Below are 24,011 nucleotides of genomic sequence, written 5' to 3' on the forward strand. Positions count from 1 at the left end.
GAAAGTCCAAGATCAGAGCGTCAGCATGGTCTGGTCCTGAGTGAAGGCCCTCTTCTGCCTTGTAGAAGGCTGACTTCTCACTATGGTGGAAGAGGTGAAGGATCTCTGTGGGGCCTCTTTTATAAGGACACTAATCCCTTTCATAGGGGCTCTACCCTTATGACCTATTCACCTCCTAAAGACCCTGTCTCTTAGTACCATCACATTGGGCATTAGGATTTCAAGATATGAATTTTTGGGGGACAAAAACATTCAGACCACAGTGGTTGTTTCCAGCTTTTCACTACTGTGAATAATGGTGCCAGGAACATTGGTACAGACCTCTGTTCAAGTTCCTGCTTTCAATTCTTCTGCTTTCAATTCCACCCACCTAGGGATCATATGGTAATTCTATGTTTAACTTTTTGAGGAGACACCAAACGCATTTTACATTTTATTTAGTCTTGACAAACTTGCCAGTGTTGAAACCACACATTGAAATCCTCATAGAGAGGGGCCACCTACTCTGGACCCAGGTTACCCCCAGCAGGTTACCCCCAGCAGGGCAATACTGCTCATTGCCTCCATTAAGGGACTCCTGTGTAGTATAGGCTAAAGTGAGCTGTATGGAATTTTCATTTTAGAAATGAGAAACAAATGGAAGAAGCTAAATCAGCGATATTACCCACTCTTCTCTTGGTAATGAGAGCTCCACTAACTTTCCCTGACTCTGCACTTAGGAAGCCTCACCAAGTGCTTGTGGCAGCCTTATTTGGGTCTATACTGGATTCCCTCGACCAGTGTGGACTTGGAACCATGAGGTTCCAGGAGGGAGCTCTTTCCACTCCTACGCTCAACCTCAAGCCAACCTGTCACAAATTTATCAAGGAGAGGGAAGATGAACTTAGTTCATTTCATGCCCCAGTAACAGTTCTAAGTGTGCATTAGTCTAGTGGGTTAGAATGTGGTCACCGGAGCCAGATGGCTTGTGCTCTGATCCCAGCTCTACTATTTGTTGTGTGATCTTTATTGAAATTATTTAATTTCTCTGTGCTTCAGCTTCCTCACCTATAAATTGGGGATTAATGACGGTGCTTTACCTATTTCACGTGATTTTCATGAGTTGACATGGTTAAGCAAGTACTTTAGAAAGTGCCTGCACTCTGGAAGGGATCTGAAAGTGGGGGTAGTGTTAGCAGTACTGACATTATGATTATACCCAGGAATGTAAATTCTCTAAACTATAACAGTTAATAGCAAACTGACTATAGATCACCTCTGTAGCTCTGGTAATTAAACAAACAAACAAATAAAACAACAACAACAAAAAAACAAAATTAGGAGGACACAGATGAACAAAACATGGAGAGACACAGCCAGATGGTTTGAAACAGCCACTGGGCTTTGTCTTTGGCCTGATGTCACAAGCCTAGAAAATGCTAACACTTGGCCTCTTAAATTTGTTTCTTGCCTCCAAATTGGAGTAACTCCACCACATTCATTGCATCGTGTGAGGACTTAGGCAAAGATAGGGCTTTATAAATGATGATCACAAAACAAATGAAAACACTTAGATTAACAACCTGAAGTAGCCCTTCAAACTGTTGTTGTCCAAACGGATCTGGTGTTTGTGACCACGTCTTGGCAGTGGTTGTGGAAAACATGAAGGTTCAGAGGTCAAGGACAGACACGAGAAGAGTTGGAGTTGTCATGCAGTGCACTTGGGCCAGATTCATGTCTGTCCACTGAGGATAGGGGTGGGATGAAACTCACCAGTCTAAGGAATTTGGGCTAATTTCCGTTCAGCATCGAATTTAAAATACCAGAAAGATTTTTTGGAGAGATAGTGAAATCTGAGTCCTCCTCTATGACTACCTAACTGAAATAGAGAAGTGGAAACCACATGGTCGTAGCAAAGATGAGAGATGGACTGGAGGCTCTCCAGCCTTGAGACGGGGTGGGGGGTGGGGGTGGGGTGGGGGGGTGGGGGGGTGGGGTTAGACCTGACTCATTCTGTGAGGTGATCTGGAACCAGGTATTTATTCAGCAGTCACCTTGCGCCATCTATGGGTCTGTATGCTTTACTGCAATATCAGGAGAGTAGGCTGTGATACCTTCAGCCACAACGTGGTTGATTTGATTTTTAAAAACTAGTCACACCTCCCTTTGCCGGTGAAAACCTTTCTCATTTTTCAGTTTGTTTTTGTTTTTGTTTTTGGTGGATGCAACACTTTTGGTGACTATCAATAATACTCTCTTTGGAACAAGGGGAGAAATTTTGCCTTGAGATGCAGCTGTGCATTAGGAGGGCACTGCAAGCCCGGGATTCCATTTGCTAAGATGTTTCTCACAGCCAGGAAAGCCTTCTTTCTACATTAAATGACCAAGACGTCATTTTAAAAATCCGGTGAGGCTTGCATTTTCCCACAGTTTACTGGAAAAGGGGATGGACCAGGAGTTGGAGTGATTTCTGCTTTCTATTGTCCCAGTGTTTTACTCTTTGCACCAGCTGGTCTAGGGAAGGCCACTGATTGGGACACAGGGAACCCCGAGTGCCGTGAAGGGCAGGGCAGGCAAGGGAAGTCAGGGAGGACTGTTTAGAGAGCGTGAAGTGGGTTCTGGATTTTAGAAAAAATGAGGGTGGCAAGAAAGGGGGATGGGCTGGTGGAGAAGCCCCTCTGCCCTCTATACAGATCAAGAAGACCTCACATGAAAAGAAGAAACTTGTTCCTCATAAGGCTGTCTCATATTGAGCTTTCTTCCTTTGAGTCTCCATGTCTTTGTCATCTGCCTGTTTCCATTCTAAGTTCCCTTACCCTCTCCCTGGTCCAACCATACTGGTCTCCTTTAGTTTCTGGAAAGTACCACACTAGTGGGTTTTTGCAATCACCAAGGGTTTTTGCATCTGCTGCCGCCCTCTGCCTGGAACCATCCTTATCCTGGTAAGTCCTCTTCATGCTGTAGATCTCAGCTTAAAAGTCACTTCCTAAAGGAGGTCTTGCCTTATCCCCTAGACTCTATGGGATCTCCTTGTGCACTCTGTGCTTTGCATTTTTCCCTCTCCTTTGGAACTCTCATCACAATTGTGGGGTTACAGGTCCAACACCTGTCTTCTCTATATTGCAAGTGTGGGACTGTCTGTATCCCCATTGTCCAGTTAGAGGCTCATGGAGGGGTCAGGAGGGGAAAAAGAGCAGGAAAATTGTACCTCTTCCATCATTGTTTTCTTTGAAGGTTTATTTAGAAGCCAAGCTAACCGTGCTCAAACACTGATGCATGGTAGGGTTGGGGGAGAGAATGTTGTGGGTGCCATTTTCCCAGCCGAGAAATGGGGCAGGCGCTCTGGTCCTGTGGGCAGAGGAGGGACAGCACTCTGGGGTGGAGCTACTATTGTTACTCCTGCCCCTGGGGGTGGAGTAGGATGGTGACTGTGCAGGGGGGCCCCTGGTTGAAGCATGATGAGATCACCAAACTCAGGAATAGGGAGAGTGGACTTTTCTCCCTCAATTAATTGAGAAAAGCCATTTCCCAGAGTGCAGAGGAGAATTGGAAAGGTGAATTATGTCCATAGTGCAAACTTTTGAAGTATACATCATAATATATAATAAGTTATACATAAACCGAGAAGAAGATGGTGCTGAGGTTTGAATGGGTTGAGCCCAACTGCAGATGCAAGCATGCTGAGCTGAGAGGAGATAAGGTGAGAAGGGCCAAGTGATCCAGTTCTAAGCCTCATCTTTTCTTTTATCATGAATACAATAAAGTCTTGAGGTCATGTTTAAAAATATAATAATGTCTATATCATTTTGAAGGTGAGAAAGAGAAAGGGTATCCTGTGAGGTTAATTTGGCTGCAGTATTTAGGCTGAATTGGAGAAGACTAGTCCAGGAAAGAGCGGTGAGTGTTAGGGCTGGAGCCGAATCCACGAAGCACGGTCTGAAGGAAGACCTGGGGCTCAGAGTCTTTGGGGTGCTAAGGGTCCCAGAGGGGCAGACCAGCTGTCACGGGGCACCTGGCTCAGCAGTTAGTGCCAGGATTATTTGAGGCTCATCAGAGGATCACTTTGGGTTGCCAACAGGAAGCATCTGGTTTTGCAAAGCTGAGACAAAAGTAGGAACTGGTGTTTGCATTCAGTCTTGGTCATTTGACTCCTGATTGGCCAAAGAGATGTGAGAATGACCAAGGGGAGGGTAGGACACTAGGTCTTGATGGTTGTACCATGATAATAGTATGTTTCCTGGGTAATGAGGTCAAGGCATATGAAGGCTCACTGACACCCCTTTAAGTTTTAGAAAAACCCTCATAGGCTCAGAGGGAGTTGCTTAGGCTATAGACACAGAGTTGACCATGAACTTTGAATCCAGCCTGGCTAACACCATGATCCTTATTCTGACAGGGGAAACCCCCAAGTGTTGGATTTAGGAATGTGTATTGGGTTTTTATTGGCCATACCATTGTCTCCTCCAAGGAAAATCTTTCATTGTCAGGTAGCAGGTAATGTTCTCAAGCCCTCCCTTGCTAAAATATCAAGTTCTTCACAGTTTCTTCTTAAGAGCTACCCCTTGGGCATTGCTGAGGCAGTGGAAACAGCACTGACGTGGCAGGGGAGAGTCTGGATTCTACTCCCAGCCTCAGTACTCTGAAACTATGTCCATGAGCAAGTCATTTCACCCACCTGGAACCCAACTTCCTCACTGTAAAATGAGGGAGGTGATGTTCCTTCCATCTCTCACATCCTATAATCCTATGATCCAGTAACTGGAGGTAGTGATGCAGCTCAGCTTGGTTCTAGAAAACAAATACAGGCATCCCTCCTATGGTGGACTGAATGTGTCCCCCTAAAATTAATATGTTGAAGCCCTAGACTCCAATGTGACTGTATTTGGAGATAGGGCCTTTAGGGAGTTAATTAAGGTTAAATGAGATCAAAGTGTTGGGCCCTAATCTGATAGGACTGGTGTCCTTATAAGAAGAGAAAGAGATACTAGATCTCTCCCCCCGCCCTTTTGCTCTCTCTTTTCCTCTCTCTCTGTGGACCAGAGGAAAGGCCATGTGAGGACACAGTGAGAATGTGGCCATCTGCAACCTAAGGAGAGAGCTCTCACCAGATAACCAGCCTGCTGTCACCTTGATCTTCTAGTTTCTAGAACTGTGAGAAAATAAATTTCTGTTGCTGAAGCCACGCAGTCCCTGGTATTCTGCTATGGCAGCCCAAGCAGACTAATATATCTCATCCCTCAAGAGCTAGACTATGATTTATTGGTCTGTGGCCTCTGCTAGAATTTGCATTTAACTTTTTCCATTGGCAAGAGAATAGAAAAATAAACTAGATTCTGGAAAAGAAGGAACTCCTCAACTGCGGCACTTATAGGCCATGTCTACTAAGGCCCTAGTGACCAAGTCTTTCCCAGAGTGGAGTCATGGATGTGCCTCAGATGTTTTCTCTGACTGCAGCCGATTCTCTGACACCAGCTGGGTGTCCAACAATTCAACTCATCTACCTGGAGTTAGCATCAGATCCCACAAGTTAAAGGATGGCCCCCTTTCAGGTGCCAGTCACAAGTTCCGAGCTACCTGTACTTCTGATCAACTAGCTATAAATTGGGGGTCCCCATGACCCCCCTCCTCAGGTTTGGCAATTTGCTAGGATGGCTCACAGAACCCAGGAAAACTTTACTTAGGTTTACTGGTTTATTATAAAGGATGAAACTCAGGAATAACCAAATGGCAGAGATGCATAAGGCAAGGTATGAGATGAGCGTGGCGAGGAACTCCCACGCCCTCTGCGGGCGCTCCAGCTTCCCAGCATGTCAGTGTATTTACAACCCAGAAGCTCTCCCAATATCATTGTTCAAGAGTTTTTACAACCCAATTTCCAGTCCCTCCCTCCCAGACTCCAAGACTGTTGAGTGGGTGGAAATTTCCAACACTCTGATCGCCCGGTTTTTCGACTATCTAAGGGCCCTACCCAAAGTCACTGTATTAGCATGAACTCAGGTGTGATTGAAAGGGGCTCATTATGAATAGTAAAAGACATTCCTATCACTCAGGAAACTCCAAGGTTTTAGGAGCTCTGTACCAGGAACCAGGGGCAAAGACCAAGTATATTTATTATTCTACCACAATATCCAACATGAATCATGTTCAGCCTTAGGTGGTCCTCTTGTACCCTTGTGGATGAGCCTGTATGGTTACTTTCTGAGCGAAAATTGAGCATGAAATCTTGAAAAGATTTTGTTGTTGACTCAAGAAGTTTTCTGCAACTTCTGCCAAAATATCTTGGTTGTGGGGCACTGGGCTGAGTGGGAAGCTGTGGGGCAATTGGACTGTAGGCCACTGATTTCCAGAAGGGAAGGTCCATACTGTCACCCCGAAGACCTAGGTCACAGGACAAAGAACAAGGAGCACGTGGAAGTGTGGTAAGTTGAATTTCTATGTCTTCTCTTCCTTGGGAGCTCCCTGTTTGGGATGTGGTAGCAGATGGACGGTGAGTGACCTGTTCTGAGAGACCCACAGAGGAGAAGCAGGAGAAGGCAAGCTGCCAAAGAGAGGGACACCAAATACAGGGATCCCTGGGGGAGTCCCAGGGATCTGAAGACCCAGAGTGACAGCAGACATGTAGCCATGGACTTGACCTAGACCCCGGGCTTTCTGTGGGGCAGCAGTAGGTCTTGCCTAGGCTTTCTTGGTACAACAGGATACGTATTGACATTACCCAGTGGGATGGAGAATGCAGGGCCAAAGGCCAGCTGTATGCTCCTGTGAACACACTGTATCTGGTCCTGCTATAAGCCTTATACATGTGTGCCAGGATGGCTCCAGGCCCAGCAGGCCATCCTCCAGGGGCCTGCATTGAAATCTTATTATTCTCGTTCCTATTATTGGAAGTAGACTAATTTGGAAAGAGACCACACTGAAATCTGACTCCATATTGTGCTCTCAAAACTGTGTGTTAAGTAAAATTATTTCCTTCTCTTTTATCTGGCACTCACACAACAAAATCAGAGTTCATAATGTCACCCCAAAGGCCCTGGCTGGGGAATCCTGAAGATGAAGGATTTTTCTGAATTCTCGTAGAAACAAGTATTTTAAAGAGTAGCTACAACTAAAGTTCGCAATCTATGGGCCAGGTAGAGATTTTTCTATATCCAGAATTTCTGATTTTCCAGAATGTCTGGGATATTATTGTTTAGTGCATACAAGATTGCATAAATATATTTTATTTACGGAGGAGAATAAACTCTTTTCACACATGCTGGAAGCGTTTTTCTTTTTTAAACAAGATTACCTTGCTAAAAGAAAATATTTATTATAGGAAGTATTAAAAGAATGCAACAGGTCTTCCCTGGTGGCGCAGTGGTTGAGAGTCCTCCTGCCGATGCAGGGGACGCGGGTTCATGCCCCAGTCTGGGAGGATCCCACATGCCGTGGAGCGGCTGGTCCCGTGAGCCATGGCCGCTGGGCCTGCGTGTCCGGAGCCTGTGCTCTGCAGTGGGAGAGGCCACAACGGTGAGAGGCCCGCGTACCGCAAAAAAAAAAAAAAAAAAAAAAAAGAATGCAACACTTGGAATTAATTGGAGTACTGTGTGAGCATGTAACATGACATTTTTATAAATGGATAGATGTCGACGCCTGCATCTAATTCATTTCTGAGTCTTTCACAAACCCCACTAGGTACTCTATACATGCTACAGCCTTGCTGAAGTTTTGTTGAATTAATTTTTTTTAAAGTAAATAGTCTGAACCACTTATTTGCATACCTCTGGAGTTACCTTAACAGAAATGGGAGCCTTATTCAAAACAGACTAAGAGAAAGACCCAAGGGAGCACAGATTTTCAATATGTGGTTTCAAATGTTCACAGTTCATGGGTGCCTATTGCTTGCTCTCTCTTGACACTTCCACATTCAGGACAGTACAGTTCATTGTTTTGATCTATTTTCTTTTATGCTTCACTGAACACATAGTTGCAGGCTGAGATGTTAAACGCCATCCATAGGTGGCCAGCTCTCTGATGGTGGGTCTGAAAAGAAGGAGACATCACTACTGGCCTAAGACTCCCCAGAGGTGGGAACAGCCCAGTTCCACCTTTCTGAATTTTTATTCTCCCCTTAGGTTCTCAGAATCTGTCAGAATTCTTAGTTGTAAGCAATGCAACCAGACATCAGCTGCTTTAACCTCACTTATTAAAATGGCATTGCGTTGCTTGTAGGGTTGCTGGCAGAATAGGAGAACCAGGCTTGGAGCTACAGGAGCAGGACACGATACCCACAATCGTGCCCCACAGTGCTCTGGTGAGGACACCACTGCCACTGCCCTTGCCAGACACTGTACTCTGTCGCTGCTGCAGCAACACTTGTGCTCCAGGTAGAGGATGGGGACAGCATCAAACCACTGCTGCCATGGAAACATGATCTTGCTGCAAATGCTGCCACCTCTAGAGGGTCTCAGAGTCGCTGCTTCTTTGTGTCACTAGTACCTGATTCACAGTCCAGAGTGGGTACTTCTGATTGGTGGGTCCTGGATCCTGGGCCCATAACTACTTGCAGGGGATGCCTGGAAAGGTAGTATCTGACATTTCAGTTTTTATGGTGGCAAGTTGGCTCTGTGTTTCTTGAAGACTCATAAGAAAGGCAACTCTTCAAATAAATGGTAGGCAGTCAAAAGGAATGACAATTGTCCATGATATGAACTAAACTATACCAGTATCACCTGCCCCAAGAAAGAGGATAAAAACCTTGCTGTACACAGATTATTAAAAACCAAACTAAAACAAAACAAAAACTACCAGTAGTAAACACGATAGCAAGGAGATACTTTATTCCTTAACTTTGAAAATCCTGTCTACCATGAGAATGATTTCAAATGTAATTGTTTAAAGTTTATTCTACTAGGAGATTTTGGCTTCTTCTAAATATTTTTTAAGGGAGTTTTTCTTCTTCTTTTTCCTCTTTAGAAATCTACATTATTGGTGGGCTATGGTACTGGATTGTTATGGGTTATTTTTCATTCATGGAGATCGATAAATTGTACATAGTGGTTATGTTTCTAGAAACTTCCAAATGGGAGAGCTTCAGTCCTTAAAACCTCTGTGGGGTAATCAGGTTTTTCTTAACTCATTTAGTCAATATCTCCTTGGATTTTACAAGAAATCTGAATTAGAGCCAAAAAGGCCACTTCTGCTTAGATGGGAAAAAAAGTGTCATATCTCACTAGGTTTGTACTGTGTCACTTTGGCACCAAAAGTTTCCAGTTCATATAATTTCACTCATGCACAGAGGTGCAGTCTCAGTGCAGGGCATGTGGCATAGGGGTGAGAAAAGGAGAGAGTGACTTGGTGGGAAGGGCGAGAAGCCAGGGAATGGAACTTCCTGAATCGTGCTGGGCAAGCTTACCCTCCAGAGAGCACTCCCCTTCCTAAACCCTGCTGATGTTGGTCCAGTTATTTCAGACAGTCCAAGTTAGTCCAACATTGTTGCAGCAAATGAATTGGGGTTGTTGTAATATGATTTTCACCTCCTCATTGCCAATAGCAAGTCTTGATCCAAGGGAGCATAGGGACTAGGTATATATATATATATATATTAGTTCACTCTGTAACCATTTACTAAGACCCTATTATGTACTAAGCATTGCACTAAGCACTTTACATTTATTACCTCATTTAATAATCCCTCCAACAACCCTATCCTATGTAGTAGATCTAATTCCTTCCCCTATTTGAAAGATAAGACAACTGAGGCTCAGAGAGTTTAAGAGGCAGGAAAATTTGAATCCACATCACTTGACTCCAAAGTCTGTGATTCTAGCCACTGTCTCTCACGATTTTTGGTGCTCCAGATCCTGAGGTAACTGGCAGACAGTGTCTACCCTCAGCAGTGTTTGGACATCAGAAAAGAGACATCACCATACCATGTGTTTCATCCTATAATACTGTTGTATCCAGGAGCCCAGACAAAGTTTGGATGGGAGGTAGCTCATGAAGGTTTTCTGAAGGAGGTAAACTTGAGCTAAGTAATTAAAGGATGACCAAGATGTTTCCACAGGAAAAGCATGTGTAGAGGCGTAGAGGTGTGAGAACCTGTTCCATGGCTGGTGTGCATGTAAAGAGAGAGAGAGAGAGAGAGGCGCAGGGGAGAGAGAATTTAAAACAGGGCTAGAAAGAAATGAAGAAGTAATGTGGGTGAAGAAAAGGGTGCAGATATGAGAGCCACTTGGAGAGTAGATTCAACAAAACTTGGTGACTGATTGGATCTGATGAATGAGGGATCCATTAATTTTTTAAAAGTATTTTAGAGTAGTTTTAGGTTTATAGCAAAATTAAGAGGAAATACAGAGATTTCCCATATACCCCTTCCCCACACATGCACAGCCTCCCCATTATCAACATCCCCCTCCTGAGTGGCACATTTATTACACCAGTGAACCTATGTTGACACATTATTATCCAAAGCCTATAGTTTACATTAGGGCTCACTCTTGGTGTGTATTCTATGGTTTTGGACAAATGTGTAATGACATATACCCATTATTACAGTGTTATATACAGTATTTGCATTGCCCTCCAAATCCTCTGTGCACCATCTATTCATCCCTCCTCCTTCCTACTCCTGGCAACCACTGATCTTTTTATTGTCTCCATAGTTTTGCCTTTTCCAGAATGTCATATAGTTGAAATTATTTAGCCTTTTCAGGCTTCTGGCTTCTGGCTACTAAGTGAAAGAATGGCTTCTTTCACTTAGTAATATGCACTTATGCTTCCTTCATCTCTTTTCATGGTTTGATAGCTCATTTCTTTTCAGTACTGAATAATAGCCATTGTCTGGATGTACCACAGTTTATTTATCCACTCACATACTGGAGGATATCTTGGTTGCTTCCAAGTTTTAGCAGTTATGAATAAAGCTGCTATAAATATTAATGTGTAGATTTTTGTGTGGACACACAGTTTCCAACTACTTTGGGTAAATAAGAAGGAGTATGATTGCTGGATCATATGGTCAGAGTATGTTTAGTTTTGTAGGAAATCACCAAACTGTCTTCTAAAGTGGCATGCATAGAGAAGAGGCTATGTCAGGGCTCAGAGAGATAGTGTCATCTTTAAGTCAGGAAGAGAGGCCAAACCGGAACCAACCCTGCCAGCACCTTGATCTTGGAGATCCAGCCTCCAGAACTATGAGAAAGCAAATGTCTGTTGTTTTAGCCACACAGCCTGTGGTATTTTGTTATGGCAACTCAAGTAGACTAATACTCCAAGAGAGCAGACAGTTTCAAGGATGGTTTAAAGAAAGACAAATATCAATAAAGATAAGAGTAGGCATGTGTTTTCTGAATTTGGTAATCCTGTGACCCTAGCAAGAGCAAGGAAGTACCACTGTCAGAAGACAGGCTGCAGTGACTTTAAGGATAACATCAGCAGGAGGAAGGACCACATGTTTTACATGCAAGCATGGCCTCTAGGTTGGAGTGTGGCAGCTCCTACCATCTGTGTCCGTAATCTTGTAAAGTCTTTGTGCAGACTCCCCCAGGGACCAGCATAGTATGTGGCACATAGCAGGTTCACACTCATGCCTGTTGAATGACCTTCCTCTGCTGTGCACTGGCTTAGGTGTAGAGTTAGGTGAAACTTGCTTGACCAGTGAGGCAGCCTTATATAGTAGTATGAGTGATGTGAATTTAGTGCTGTCTAGGTACCAGGCATTGTCCTAAACAATTTGCATATATTTTCTCATGTAATTTTCATAACGACTTTATGAGTTAGGCACTATTATTATTGGGTTGGCCAAAAAGTTCCTTTGGTTTTTAAATAAAAATAAAAGACACATTTTTCGTTTTCACCAAGAACTTTGTTGAACAACATAGTCACTGTTTTGTTCCACTACCTTCTGCCATTTTTCAGGCAACTTCAAAAGTTCTTCCAAAAACTTTTTATGTTTTTATGTTTTATGTTTTTTATGTTTTTGAGCAAAGAACTCTTCCAGGTGTCTTTTACAGTCTTCCAGGGAATTGAAAATTTTTCCATTAAGGGAATTTTGTAAAGACCAAAATAAATGGAAATCCAAAGGTGTAATGTCTGGTGAATACGGCAGATGAATCAGAACTTCCCAGCTAAGCTGTAACAGTTTTTGCCTGGTCATCAAAGAAACATGCGGTCTTGCGTTATCCTGATGGAAGATTATGCATTTTCTGTTGACTAATTCCGGATGCTTTTCATCGGGTGCTGCTTTCAGTTGGTCTAATTGGGAGCAGTACTTGTTGGAATTAATCGTTTGGTTTTCTGGAAGGAGCTCATAATAGAGGACTCCCTTCCAATCCCACCATAGACACAACATCATCTTCTTTGGATGAAGACCGGCCTTTGGTGTGGTTGGTGGTGGTTCATTTCGCTTGCCCCACAATCTCTTCCATTCCACATTATTGTAAAGTATCCAATTTTCATCACCAATCACAATTTGTTTTAAAAACGGAACGTTTTCGTTACGTTTCAGTAGAGAATCTCATGCGGAAATACGGTCAAGAAGGTTTTTTCTCTTCACTTATGTGGAACCCAAACATCAAAGCGATGAACATAACCAAGGTGGTGCAAATGATTTTCAACGCTTGATTTGGATATTTTGAGTATGTTGGCTATCTCCTGCGTGGTATAACGTTGATTGTTCTCAATTAATGTCTCGATTTGATCACTATCAACTTCAAGTGGTCTATCTGACCGTGGAGCATTGTCTGGTGAGAAATCTCCAGCACAAAATTTTGCAAACCACTTTTGACACATTCGATCAGTCACAGCACCTTCTCCATACACTGCACAAATTTTTTTTTTGCATCTCGGTTGAGTTTTTACCTTTCTTGAAATAATAAAGCATAATATGCCGAAAATGTTGCTCTTTTTCTTCCATCTTCAATACTAGAATGGCTACACAAAAATTCACCAATTTTGATAACTTTTTAAAAAATGCACTCTGATATGACAGCTGTCACAATACAATCTAGCAAAATTGTTTCAAACGAAGTTAAAGACAACTGAGTGCTACTAGAGTCATCTTACGGAAAAAAACGAATGAAACTTTTGGCCAACTCAATATTATGCTCATTTTTCTTATGGAAAAACTGAACTATAGTTTCAAACAATCTGATCCCAGAGCTCAAGCCCTTAACCGCCACCTTCTGCAGCTCATATCCTTTTACCATCTGCCATCCCTGGGTGCAGACCCCTGGGTCTGCCCTGTGGAGACTTGAGGAACTGACTGGGCCTCAGTATCCTAACATGCACTGTGTGGACTTTGCAGAAGATGATTCTCTAAGGTGCTTTCTGCCTCTAATGATCTATGATCTGATGGTTTGTACCAAATTACACTCTACTGACCTGGCATTAACCTCTGCAGAAAAGTCAACCAGAAGCTGTCGGTCAAGACCAGTGGTCAGGACCATGGGAAGGTCCTATGTTGAGTGTCTTGCCTATGACACACCACCCCTTATTTATGCAGGCAGGGAACATGGGGAGTCCCCCAACAGTTAATGGGGGAGTGGGGGGATGTACACAGGGTGACCGAGAAGCGTGATGTGGGTTCCATTCCAGGCAGGGTGGCGGTGGGCTTGGGAGAAGCCCCTACCTCTGCTCCATGTTGCTGCTTCCACTTGTTGTCTAGGACGCGAGGGGAGTTCTGGCTGAGGGTCAGCAATCAAGTATTTCATGGAGGGGAACAATCAGCCAGTCACCACCACATTGCTGAAGGGTTTAACAATGCCAAGTCTGCCTTAGGGTATGCAGGGGTCTGGGCAAATTTTTCTTCCAGGGTCCCTGTCTATATAAATGACTTAATTAAAAACATATCACAAAAATATATGGATCCATGTGAGGCCCATATGATTTGTCAATGAAGATATAGAACAGCGGGTAGAGAAGAGGTACGTATGGATTTACTTATTGTCCAGTTAGTGCACATGAAGATACTTGGTTAGGTCTGGCAACCACCTCTTTGTTGTCAAATGCACTGTTCCTGGATAATTTCATATCTTCCACGAGGAAATGGTACAATGCTGTTGTCACAATGCCATGGTTCTTCAGAACCTGTTTGTATTGAAACAGTCTAGATCTTCCAGCCTCTGCCATCCCTTCATTTCATTTACTTAATGCTGATTACAGCATTAGTCATGATACTGCATCGTCCATCAGGCTGCCTGTGAATACTGGCTTCCAGTGCCTGTCTCTGAGATTCTTATTGGACCTCTCTGAGGATGATCACAAATGCAAGTCATACTCAGAGTGCACAGGAAAATGTGAACGATCATTTGGTTTTTGGCCATATTCAGAATTTTGTAGCATAAGGTGGAATAGCGTATCTTCCAATCACATATTCTTTTGTAATTTTTAGATCATTATCATTGCATTCCTACAATGTGATCTTCTTCCATGATGAGTGCACCTCCCTCTTTCATATACCACCCAAGCTGGGAGGAGAGGTGAAGTGGTCGTGGGCAGGTGGAGAAGAGTGTGGTCTTATTCATATAAGGAATGGTGTCCCATGCCAGGCACAGCTTAACACTGATCCAGGAGAGCATGAGGTCACCAGCCCATTGTAGGCAGGAGGGACATCACTTGGAAGAGTCTGTGATGAGAGGGGGGACTGGGGGGGGAGGGGTGCACATCATAAAGCACACCTGTCCCCATCCTGCTTCCCTCAGTGCTGTAGCCAGAGGCAGCACTTTGGTCAGGACGTGGACTGATTAGAGCCCATGTACCAGCCTGTACACGTGGCTCAAACCAGTGGCCTGCGTTTGTTTTCTATTGCTGCCATAACAACTTACTACCTATTCGTGGCTTAAAGTAGCTCATCTATTATCTCACAGTCATAGGGGTCAGAAGTCTGGGTACACATGGCTCAGCTGGCTCTCTGTTCCAGATTTCACAAGGCCAAAGTCAAGGTGTGGACAGGGCTGTGTTCCTTTCTGGAGGCTCTAGGGATGCATCTGCTTACAAGCTCATTCAGATTGTTGGCAGAATTCAGTTCCATGTGGTTACAGGAATGAGGTTCCCATTTCCTTGCTGGCTGTCAACCAGGTGTCATTCTCAGCTCCTAGAGGCCACCTGCATTCCTTGGCTTGTAGCCCCCTTTTAATCCATTATCAATGCCAGCAGCAGCAGGCTGAGTCTTTCTCATGCTTTGAATCTCTCTGATTTTCCCTTCTGCCTCATTTCTGCTTCCAGCTAGAGAAAGTTCTCTGCTCTTAAGGGCTCATGTGATTAGATTGGGCCCACCTGGATGATCCAGACTACTCTCCTTAATTAAGGTCTGTACCTTAATTATATCTGCACAGTCCCTTCTGCCATATAACATAAGAGATTTAGAGGTTCCGGGTTGGATTATGTACACCTTTGGAGGCCATCATTCTGCCTACCACAAGGATTGCTGGTTGCCCTAAATGCTGAATTCATCCTGTGTCTGATATGAATAAGCTTCATCTCAAATTAGGATGTCAGCACCATTCTGGCAGTTCAATAACTGTAAGGACCAATGCAAGAAATACCCCACTGGCCAGCAGGAACAATCTGCTTAGCAGTCCACCTTCTTGGAATGAACCTTGGCCATGGGGCCTGGCACTACACATGAGCATGGTCCCAGAGCTCCTTGGGCCTTGTGGACCTCTCCCCAGGTGGGTACAGGGGTTGAAGTAGAGGGCTGGAATGTGGAAGAACATCCCCAAAGGGAGAAGGAGGGATGGGCCAACATAGGTCCCTGTTTATGCTCCTGCCTGGATGGTCCTGCTGATTCTGGGTATTCCCAGGCACTGGAGAGGAGCTCAAGGAAGGCATTAAAATTCACAGGTGCTCCTGAAATGGGTCAGGGTAGGGACGCTGCTTGCCTGGTTCCAAGGGCAAGGCAGCGCTGCTTCTAGCAAATAAACTGAGAACTAAGAACTCAACTTTCTTATTCTTTGTGTAATATCACTATAGAGTGCAGCTCAGTGCCCTGCTGGGTTTGCCCTGGTCAGGCAGTGGTGTGTGTGACAGAGCCTGCAGAGGCTTTCATTTCAGCCAGCCTTGGTTCAAGTCCCCAGTATTGGTTCAATAGCCCATATTGGCTGGATGGCCTTGGACCAATGACTTCATCACGTGAGCCACTGTCTCTTCATCTGTGTAGTGAAATGAAGGCAATGATAGTGAACACTGGCTCTCTGAGGGATGACAGATATCACAGCTACTTTACACTAATATCTGCCCATTATATTCAGCTGTTAATGTGGTGATGATCAAGTGAGATGGCATAGGTAAAAATCTCTGGAATACAATAAGCAATCCATACATTTCAACAATAAGCATTAACTGAGCTGGTGAATGGTTAACAACCGGCTCTCTGGGGAAGGAGAGGAGGAGGACTCGTAGCATTGCAGATGGCCAGGGTGTACATACTCCCACCGCAGCTAATTTCAAACTAACCACATGGTGTCACTGAATTTGGAGTTGAGAAGTGAGGCGAAACACTGGCTCCATGGGCCGGGGGCAGCCAGCTCCAGCACCCACTAGGTGAGCTCTTAATTTGTGCCAGGCACAGTGTTCACACTGGGGGCACAGTGATGCATATGATTTTGCAGTTCTCTTCTGGGCACTTTCTCCCTTCTCCAACCAAAAGTACAAGTCTCCAAAATGCTTTGTAAATCAGACGTAGCTCTAGGTAGAGAAGCAGGAACCCGGTAACCTCTCAACATGTCTGTCAGCTCCTGCCTGAACCAGTAGAGGAAGTGTTATTTCTGGCTTCTTTGCAAGCCAGCAGCCTTGTTTCCATAGAGCTGAGTTGGGGTATGATTAAAGCCAGAAGCGCTGCTCCTCTCATTAGTTTGGGGTTTGGTGTTGGTGGAGACATTTCATTTCCTGGAGGCCAACTCAGCAGCTCTAGTAGGGGAAGGTGCTGGCTCATCCATTCATTACCGTGGGGACTGAATGACCCTGGTAAGAACCAGAGTCATTTCCCAGTTGTCTGACGTCTCACCCTTAACCACGCCCATGCTTCATTCTCCCAAGCACTTCGAGGATGCCAGGGATTCCATTATAACTAGCATCTGGTGTTTTTAATACAGAAGCAATTTAACTGTTCTCAAAGGGGAAGAGAGATTTTTTGAAGATTGGCGAAGGAAGCAGGTTGTTAAGCATCTATGTAGAGTACTTGGAAATGTGTAAGCTGGTAAAACTAGAGGTCAAGGAGACGTAGGTTGTCTCTACCTCACCATCTTGAGTCATTGAACTCAGGTACTGTAAGTTGTTTTATATCATTTCTCAGAAGCCAATCTCTTTTCTCACCTTAAGTTTCCATGTAAGTGGGTATTATAGGGGAAGGAAAGCATAATGCAAGCACTGTTGTTACTGGTGTTTAAAAAGGGCCAGTAACACAATATTGTAGGTCAACTATACTTCAATTAATAAAATATAGGGGCTTCCCTGGTGGTCCAGTGGTTAAGACTCCATGTTTCCAATGCAGGGGGTGTGGGTTCGATCCCTGGTTGGGGAAATAAGATCCCACATGCCACGTGTGGTGTGGCCAAAAATATATATATATATATACATAAATAAAAATACTTTTCTTTCTGAAGGAAAAAAAATTGAAAAGGGCCATTAAAAATAAAGTTAATATCTACCCTTCTTAATACACCCAGCTGGAAATTAATGTAAAAACTGGGATCCTGATGGCTTGTGTGAGTGTGTGTGTGTGTGTGTGTGTGTGTATAAACTTATAATAAAATCTATTTGGGATGTTTGAGATTATTTTATTTATTCTTTTTTTAAACTACACTTGCGAAATTAAAATATGTATTTCATATGAGTTCAAGCTAAATACCCAAATTTTAGAATAAAGGACAAACTCTCAGAAATTCAAAAGGGTTCTTCAATATAAATAGAAAGAACAAATTGTGACTCAAGAATAGTAGAAAGTAGAAAACAACTGCAGCTTATTTTTGGAGCAGCATTTTGGGTATGGGTGGGGTATTTTCATTAACATATAGATGCCATGTTTTTCCATTTTAGATAACTCTAATTGATTTCTCATGAGTCAAGGATTTAGCATTGTGAGTTAGTTTCCACAACAGTGTTTACATTTATTATAGAGTATTACATCCTTTTCTGGGTTGGAGCTTTTGGGTTGCATATAGTAAATTTGCAATAAGAATTGGATTATTATTTTGCTTCAATTTAAAAAAATCTCATCCATTTTCCTTTTTTTGCTTAGAGTCTCAAGACAGTGCTGATAATTATAATTTTACAATTACAATTTAAAAATAAATATTTATTGAGTGCTTTCTGTATAGGTAGTATTACTCTTTGTTTCTGAAATGAATTTTTAATGATAAAAAGATATTCTAAAAGTTGGCCCATATTGACAAGACATGGAAACAGGAAAACATGGAGTTATGGGGTCAGTGACTAGCAGAAATTCAATTGAGAACAATGAAGTTAAAATGACAAAATGTCATTTTGAGTGGATACTGTGATAGTCTTGAATGCTAGGGTAAGGTGCCTGTATTTTAAAATCATCAATGACTTCCTTTTGCCTGAAAAATTAAAAACAGGGAAAAGGTAGTAGTGATGGTGTGATATTATCAGAAGTACTTTTTTAGATATATGTAGAAATATGTAAAAGGTGAATTGGGACAAGGAGAGGATAAAAACATAAGTTAAGAGTAGGATTGCTAGGGGGACTTCCCTGGTGGTCCAGTGGTTAAGACTCCACGCTTCCAATGCAGGGGGCACGGGTTCGATACCTGGTCGGGGAACTAAGATCCCATATGTTGCGTGGTGCAGTCAAAAAAAAATAAGAGTAGGATTGCCAGATAAATACAAGGTGTCCAGTTACATTTAAATTTCAGATAAGCAAAAAATATCTTTTTTAAGTTTAAGAATGTCCCACGCAATATTTGGGACATGCTTGTACCAAAATAAGTATTTGTAGTTTATCTGAATTTCATATTTAATTGAGTTACCTGTATTTTTATTTGCTAAATCTGGCAGTCCTATTAGGGGGCTGCTGCAATAGTACAAGTAAGAGGTAACAAAGGCCAACCAGGGCAGTGCAAGAAGAAACTGATAGAAGGGTATGGATGTGAAAGAACTGAGAAGGTAAAATCGATAGGACTTCACAACTGATAAGAGAAAATGATGTGGCTTGAAATACTATAATATGGAAAGATGAGCTAGAATCTAATAGACTAATTTTCTAATAGAAAATTTAGATATTTCGAGGAAAAAAAATTGGCTAACTTGACATAGAGTACTGATTCTGTGAATTGATAGCCTTGACAAGTACAGTGACACAAACATTAAAAGAAATCATTGCAATTTTAAGTTAAGTTGAAATAAAAATTTAATAAAAGTTATATTCTTTGAAGAATAATTAACATTTTCATAGAGGTATTGCACAGTTTAAATATTTTATTAATAGCACTGGGGATGTACGGCTGCTTTTTCATAATCCAGATAAATGAAAGCTCATGGCTCTTATTCTCCCAAGGCATTTAAATATGTACCTTAAATCAAACAATGTCTGTGTGTTTCATTTCTGCTGAGGAAATGGTCTTTGAAAGGGAATCTGGTATCAAGCTGGGCAAAATAACTTGTGCCTCATATCAGTGAGTAGGATTCAAGGGTGTTTTACAAAATCTGGCATTAAAATTATTAGACAATATTCCCATTTATTTTAGTACAGTCAACTGGGCAATTATATCTTTCCAGACTTTGATTTCTAGACATACCTATTTCTAAACATATATGTTTAGAAAGATGGTGGAATAAATTTAGAAGATGGTGGAATAAATTAGAAATTACAAAGATGTTCCTTGAGAACTTTTAAACTCTTATAAAGCCATTTAAATGAATTCAATAAATATTTATTAGGTACCTTTTGTGAACCTAGTTTCTACCAATTACTCACAAGAAGACAGACCCTCTCCTCATAATCTTAAAGACCGAATCAATTATGGAGCAATCAAGTAGGAATAGAAACTTCAAGTAAAAAGCTATGTTTCCCCATTTTCCTTGTTCTCTAAACCCCTAACTGCCTGCTACGGTAGCTCCCTGTATCTGTCAGGGTCCAGTAGGGGGACAGAAACCACACTATTGGGACAGAGAGAATTTAACATAAAGAATTGTTAACCAGGCATAATGATGTGAACTAGGTAATTGAGAAGCAAAAAGAGAACTCTAATGTATCATGGAGGCAGCAACAGCAACGACCACCCCTGGGGCAGGAGGAACAAGAAGAGGTTAAAATGACTAAAACTTAGAAACTTACAGGAGGAGCCTTGTATGCCTGGGACCCAGACCTCTGAGGAGGGGTCTCCAGTCAGGGCTGGTGTCTCTGGGGAGTGAGGGTAGGGGTCATGAAACTAGCTCTGCACATCTTAGAAAAAAATTGCAAAGTGGATTCAGCTGATGCTAATGGAAGGCACTGCTGCTGCCTCGGTGCCCTGGGGTGATGTTCACAAAAACATGGGGCAGATGGAGAAGAGCGAGTCCCTTCTTCCTGCTTCAGCCTTGCAGTCTCCTTCTAGTGCCTCTATTGGCAAGAGCCTAAATGGATCCAGTTGTCAAAAGTAGAAACGTAGTTTTCAACCTCCTAGCCTCAGCATCACAATGCAGAGTATAAAAGAATCAATTTGAGCTGAGAGACCATCGCTTAATGACTGGTCCACCTAAATGCTTCTCCTGGGTCACATGTTGCCTTCTCCAGTGGAACCCCTGCCCTGTACCAGAATGACCTTTTCAAAGCCCTCCACATCTTCTCATGATCTCAGAATAAAGCCAAAGATCCCTACCATGACCCACAGACCTGCATGATTTGACTCCTGCATGCTGTGTTTCCACCCTCATCCTGGACCTCGATGTATCTGTAGCCTGTCTGCCTGCCTGCCAGTCCTTGAATGTGCCATGTTCTCTTCTCCTTCAGGGCTTTTGTACACACTACTCCCTGTGCTTGGAATATTCTTCCCCTCCTCTTTGCCTAGTGGAGTCTTATTCAATGTTGAGATCTCGGCTCAAGAATGGTTACTTCTTTAGGAGAGCCTCTTCTGCTCCCTAGACTAGAGGTCTCTCTGTTAAACATTTCCATGGCTTCCTTGCTCTCTTCATGATTTGAAATTGGGTTGTTGTATTTGACTAACGTGTCTTTCCCCACCATATAGTGAGCAACTCAAGGGTAGGGATAATGTCTGATTTGCTCCCTACTGTTTTTCAGTGTCTACAAGGTGTCTGGCACATAGCAGGTGCTCAACAAACACTTATCACATGACCAAATGACTGAAACAAATTATTTTGTGAGGACGAAGGGTATATTATAATAATTTAGGAAGCTATTGTCACAAATACTGTCATTTCACTATAAAGAAAAACAATTGGTATGGAGCACTCTGAAAACATGTTAATTTTTCAGGGTCCAGGTTCAGAACAATGAGTCCCAAACAGTGGGAGGCTTTTCCTAATTAACTCATTCCAAGGTCCAGTTTCCTAGTGCTCTTTTTATTTCCTAGATTAGTTTATTTCTAAAGGAGATCAATCCTGTTCACAGAGTAGATTATAGACCATCACAACAGAATGTAACAGGCCAGTATTTTTACAGACAATACACATACAGAGGTATATGTGTGTGGATAAGTGTGTGTGTGAGGTCTTATATTTTCCCTTTCTGAATTCCAAAAGTAAAGGGCAGCTTGCTTACTGACAGCTTGACTGATGAATTGATTTAAACCTTTCTCAGAGCTGGGGTGGCATGGGTTTCCAGAGCACCACAAGTTGGGTTGTAATGAGAGAGTTCTGATTGGGTGCCACCAAGCCCAGGCCAGATGACTTTTTCGTGAATTGAAATAGTCTGTACATCCTGCATTTTCAAGGTCCTAGCAACAGATTTTCTGCATGCCTCTCTTCATACAAAATCCTGCTCCATGGGAACCAGCGCAAACATGCAGGCCCAGCACCATCCAAGTTCATTCTTAGAAAAGAAACATTTCTTCAAAGGAAGCATGGTCTCCCCACTCTACAGACAACCTTTTACATTCTCAGAAGAGCAGTTCGTTTTCCTGGTGCGACACGTCTCAGACACCTGTATTTATTATTAGGGTCTTTGTTCTATAAATTGAAGGCCTACTCCAACAATTTTCCCAGAACCACAGATTGGTCTCTACCAAACATTCTTTTGAGTCTCCACCTTGTGAGACAGAAAAGTGTTTACAACCTCGAAGCGGTGGTTCTAGTTTTCACTCTTCCCATCAATGCCGCAAAGATGTGAAGGCTAAGTTACGGTCAGGGCTTAGGTTTAAAGTACCGTGAGTAACACAGTCCCCCAGCAGGCTCTGCAAGAAGAAAGTTTTTTACAAGCGTGTTTATTCATTTAGTCATCCACTCATTCAACCCACATTTACTGAGTGTTTACTATGTATGAAGCATTGCTCTAGGCACTGGAACTATTGAGTTAATAGGGAGAAACAGATCATAAATAAATAAGATAGTATCAGGCTATGATCAGCACCAAAATGAATATAGGGAGGGACTTGTGGACCTGCACTGGCATGGGTGGTCACTGATGTCATTGATGAGATGAGCTTTAAGTAGAAATCTGAGTGACAAGAAGGCACCAATTATTAAGACATGTGGGAAGAGCATAGAGGGGGCAAATTATGCTAAAGCCCTCACGTGGAAGTGAATTTGGCTAAGCGTGGCTGGTGTGTAGTGGGTGAGGGACCTGGGAAGGAGAACCCAGCCCAGAGATGATGGCATAGAAGAGTGACTGACCTCCTCCACACTCTGTCCTATTTTGTCTTTTCCCTGTGCTGGGACTAATGCATTTTCTGTTATATCCATTCATGATTTCTGCTTAGGTTCAGTTGGAGCACCCATTTGCTCTGTTACTATACTCCATCAGTTCAACTTTAAGTATAGTTTGAGAAAAAGATAAAACAGTTCTGAGCTTAACCTTGGAATATTGTTTAAGGCAACTACTACATAATACACTTGGGTATTAGAAAATAAGTTAAGTAAAATTAGCTATGGGGCTGTATGTTCTGCTAGATAACCCCCCTCCCCACTAATCCTCTGTTAGATTTTTACAGCCTATAAGAACAAATTCATGTGTTTATTAAGCCTTCAGCAAAGCTGTACATTCACTGACTTCCCAGCCTACCCTAGAACCATAGAGTCTGGGTTGGTACAAGTCTTAGGGTCACATAATAATCTACACCAACCTCCCTCTAATTCTAATTGTTTTGTGTCCTGATGAGTGATCATCCTGCCTTTGCTTGAACACGCCCAGTGACTGTCTGCTTTTTGAGTCAACTTGTTTCATTGCTGGATAGCTCTGGTCATTAATACAAAGAGTGGCTTTCTAAGTTGAACTCTGCCACCCTATCTTTCACCCTTGAGGCATGCAAGGACAAACAACAAAGGAACTTTCCAGTATGTCTTCTAGCTGTTTTGGACTTTTTGTAGGCTAATCGGAGGTACGGTATAACTGAACACACACACAAACACACACACACACACACATTCAAAAGCAACTGTAAAATTGGAGTTAGGTTACAATTTTATCAGAGGACCTTAGGAGGGGGTACTTCTGTCACTGTTTTGTCTCACATCTTTGCTGTTTTCAGAGCCAGCAGAAGTAATGAGGCCTGGGTGTCTCTGACTGACTATATGTTTTGGCCCCTCCTATGGCTAAGACCTGTAAGCACCAAGTCCTTTACTTTGGATTTCTGGGATCTAGAAGCAAAACTTTTATATTCCTCTCAAAACAGGGCCAGGGTGGAAGAGGGTGGAAGATTGAAAGTATGGAGAAAGCGTGAAAACATGCTTGCAGTATTCTGTAGTTTGGCAAAATGATGATTCTCACAGTATGTCTCCCCATCCCTCCTGCAGATGAATCACCTGGGACCATTTTTATTTTTAATTTCTAATTAATTTATTTTTTCCCAACCTTACAGTGTTTATTTGATCATTTTTTCATTTATATGATTGTGTTTACATGCATTAGATTCTTTATTCATTTGGTTTTTTAAAAATTT

This window comes from Mesoplodon bidens, assembly GCF_964165515.1.
Source record: "Mesoplodon bidens genome assembly, chromosome: 8".
Classification (NCBI taxonomy): Eukaryota; Metazoa; Chordata; class Mammalia; order Artiodactyla; family Ziphiidae; genus Mesoplodon; species Mesoplodon bidens.